Source organism: Malurus melanocephalus, unplaced genomic scaffold, assembly GCF_030028575.1.
Source record: "Malurus melanocephalus ecotype Western Australia unplaced genomic scaffold, MMel_1.1 scaffold_177, whole genome shotgun sequence".
NCBI classification, from domain to species: domain Eukaryota; kingdom Metazoa; phylum Chordata; class Aves; order Passeriformes; family Maluridae; genus Malurus; species Malurus melanocephalus.
In genome coordinates, this window is record NW_026623409.1 from 582,291 (window position 1) to 586,559 (window position 4,269).

Sequence of the window (4,269 nt, forward strand, 5' to 3'; positions counted from 1 at the left end):
CTAATGGTGCTACTTTCATCAGTTCAAGTTTTTTTTCTTAGTGTTGTTGGTTTCTAAGGGGGCAAGGTCCATAATTTCATGACATCCAATGATCGCATTTATATTTTGATAAAAAAGAAAATGAGTGATTKATTCAAAGCCTGCAATTTTTATTTCTCCTTTGAAGTCTTTGATGAATAAATGCCTGTATGCATCAATCTGGGGTCATTGGAAAATGAAGGCGAAGGTATATGTCTGGGTAGGTAGATGTAGGATGTAAAACTAGACTMACATCAGTAATAATGACAAGTTTGGACCCTTAGAAATAGCAATTAATAGGATATCTGTAACATAATGGATTTAACTAGTTGTGTCATTTTCCAAGCAATGGTGAGAACAGTCAAAAAAACAGGCGTACAATTCATGCTAGGGGTTAGTAGTTAAACAAAGAACTTATACACAAACTTGCAACAGTATCTTTCAATGCAACAATGTACACTGCATGAAGGGAAAACAGATCTCAGAGTCTTTAGATTTAAAAGTGTTGGACAGCTGTCAAATCTATGATTGCTTTGCCAGCAGTATGCCAGTGCTACAGCCCTTGCCTAACTACATAAGTGCATGTATTTCCCTAGAGAAATCAGTTTATGACAGTGTGAAGAATCAGCTAGAAAAACCTGCAGAACTCATCCTTTCATAGTCAAGAGCTCCATAAAAGAACAGTTTCCAAGTTATGCTTCAAGTTACTTAAAAATTAGAGTAAAATTGATTGAATAGAGGTGTGGCATTTGCAATCAATATAGATAATTTCATGAAGTTGTCCATAAGAACACACAAAATAGTTCCCAAAGCACAATTAAAAMCATCATGTGCRTRTGTKATGTAGTTTGAAATGGCTAATGATSTTCCTTCTCTCTSATTTTGGTTTGCSTTAAAGCTTCATGCTGTGGTYGTCCAACAGCTGAATTCAGACACAAGAGGTGAAAGAAAACTGGAATCATTAACTTCTTCAGCCCTCCTACAGCAATTCCCATTCATAATTCAGAGCCCTCAGCACAGGACTATAAGGGGATTTATCATGTCGTTATCTTCAGTGAGTGTTACTTTGAAGGTAGTGGCTGGAAGGACTTTTACTGAATAACAAATCCCTGAACTTGACTTGCCCAAACCTTGTTCAAGCTCYTTCAGCTTTTTAGAATAATCTTCCTTCATATCCTAAATCCAGGCAGAGTTATTATTAAAACATATATTTGAAGAACACAGAAGGCTGAAAGGCTACATCAGATAGTAAAATCAGGGACTGCCTTTGTGAGGCACAGCCCCAGGCATGGCATCATGGCTACTGATGAATCCAGAATGCACATTTTGTTRGAATGTGTTAAATTATGCTATCTAGTAAATCATAGTAATTAACCAATTGACTGTGCAGTACTGTTTCCAGCCATGCACTAAACCAATAAACCAAGTATGTTCTGCCCAGGTGGAATGACAGACACTGTTCTCTATAATACTGAATATGGAATGAAAGAAAATTAGCTTTAAATTTAAATATACAAAATGTACAGGGTCGTCCCCCCCTCCCCTCCCCCCCATTTTTGCAGGACATGTTAAATGCAGCCTTTACAATTGATGAAGTCTCCAGATGAGAGAGAAAAAAAAAGGTGTTGCATGTCAGTCACTGAATGGAGGCAGTACAACTAAATGTATTGAAAATTCCAATGATGAGTTGCTTCTGAATAGACCAGTGGTCATAGGATATAGGATGCTATTCCACAGCAGGTGGATGGTGAAGTCTAGTAAACTACATTCTTTTAGGAATGAGGGCATAGCTCATAGAAACAGAAGGCCATATAGATTAATCAGAATCACTGTAACCTCAGTAACCTCATGGCTCCATTATTCTAAATGCAGCAAAATTCACCCTTTTTGCTCCTGACACAATCACAATGATGTTAGCTGGACCCCAGTGGTCAATTGTGAAGTCATTATATGAATTTCTATATTRTTTTGATAAATTCAGGGAGGCTTTGTAAACTAAGATCCYAGCTCACYACTTGGGACATCCCAAACATTGACMCGTGYACCTCAAAAGAAAAWCAGAAAGGATGCMTTGTTYTCARGTGCYTGGGATGAAGTTTTGAAACACTTCCTTCATGTACAGTAAAATTACTGACTTTATTAACTTTCCCAAAACATAAAGATCACTTGGCTTGCTGGATCTCCTTCATCATCCCCCAGTTGAGCAGGCTATTCTAATACTGAGGAAATATACATAGAATTATTTAGGTTGAAAAATACCTCAGATAATTGAGTCAAACTGTKAAACCAGCAATGCAGAGCCCCTCACTAAACCATGTCCCCAAGGACCACATCTACACGACTTTTAAATACCTCCGGGGATGGTGACTCAACCACTTCCTGGGGGAAGTCTATTCCAAGCCTTGACAAATCTTTCAGTGAAGAAGTTTTCCTCACATCCAATCTAAACCTCCTGTGCTGCAACTTGAGGCCATTTCCTCTTGTCCTACTGCTAGTTGCCTGGGAGAAAAGGCCAACCCCCACCTGGCTATACACTGCTCTTGGTTGCAGGGAGCGATAAGGTCTCCTCTGAGTCGCCTTTTCTCCAGGCTAAACAATCTCTGATCCCTCAGCCACTCCTTGTAAGACTTGTGCTCTAGTCCTTGCTTCATTGCCCTTCTCTGGACTTGCTCCAACACCTCAATATCTTTTTTGGAGTGAGTGGCTTAAAACTGGACACAAGTGCTGCCTTACCMGTGCAAAGCCCAGGGGGAGATCACTGCCCAATTCCTGCTAGTCACACTATTTCTGAAACAGGCTAGGATGCTGTTGGCCTTGATAAGTTAAAATTAATTTTTCTTCACATATGAATGATGAATAACATCTTATGCATGTTTTATCTTTTACTTGCTGCTCCTGGGTAATAATTTGAAAAGGCTTGTGTCACTTCTTCCAGGCTTAGGCAGGACAATCCTCTTTTTATGTTGTTTCCATTTTGTTTGACAGGACAGGGCATTTTGTTCCTTGATGATCTTTTTTGGAAATAGATACCTAAGTTAAAACTAATGTTTCTAATGGATAGATGGACACAATGTAAAATGAAAGGGATGTTTCTTCCTTGTACCTTACAGGGATGTTTCTTCCTTGTACCTTACAGATTACAATCAATCAGCTTCATTGCTCAGTGTTTATGAATCAAAACTTCCTTACTTTGACACAAACAATACTGGGACTGTCTGAACACACTTATGTGAAAATTCCTGTCAGGATGTAAAAATTCTTCCAGGTGAGACTTAAARAATAATTTACCCTTTATTTGAAGGAAAGTAAAAACGATTCAATAATGTTTATTACACTCTTGGAAATATCCTGTATAATCTGACCAAAAAAGTAATTGAAAATTTGTAACATGTCATTGTATTATACTCTGAAAAACACATTAATTGAAATGTAATTACTAAATTTTTTAATGTAACTGTTATTAATAACATAATATTGTAATTTAATGTTAGCCTTAAACTTCAGGTATCTCATCATCCATCTTACACTCAAATTAATATGTCATTAGCTTGTGAATGAAAAGGATATTTGCTGTTAGCTGCTCCTTACTTTTATGATGACACCATGTTCCTGAATGGCTTAAAACTGAGGTAAAGGTAAATCTTAAGAGAATGATTGCTTTTATATATGACTCCAGATAAGAGTAAATATTAACCTCATTATGTGACTATGTGAAGTATGGCTGTCACACCACACATACATACATCTGCATGCATTTGAATTAATGAGGATTGCTGTATGGAAAGGTGCATTCCTTGTGCCAGCTTTTYAATCTTTATCTGAGTTTATTTAAATCAGCAAAATAAAACAAAGCAAAACAAATGAAAAATGRGTGGTTTTCTGTGAAGCTCATAAATTGAATATTTTCAGAGAAGGATCTGGTGAATGCCAGAGCTGGCTTAAGCGTGGGGCAGAGCCTTAGATCTGGCAATGTGGGCACAGGGAGAAGGAAATTATAATGGTGGACTGGGAGTGAGGTCTCACCCTTTCAGTAGCAGTCAGATGYTGGATGGCTTCAGCAAGCCATTGAACTATACCCAAAAGATGATCGAGGTTTCAACCAGGTGTAAAAGCCAGTTTCACTTCACGGTAGGTTAACGGGTTAATTTGGTTAAGTACTGTGGTAGTCATTAGTCCAGAGAGAAAAGAGTTAAGGACAGAATAAAAATAAATCCTCTGCTCTTGAAATTTTCATGGATTCTTCATCTCTCT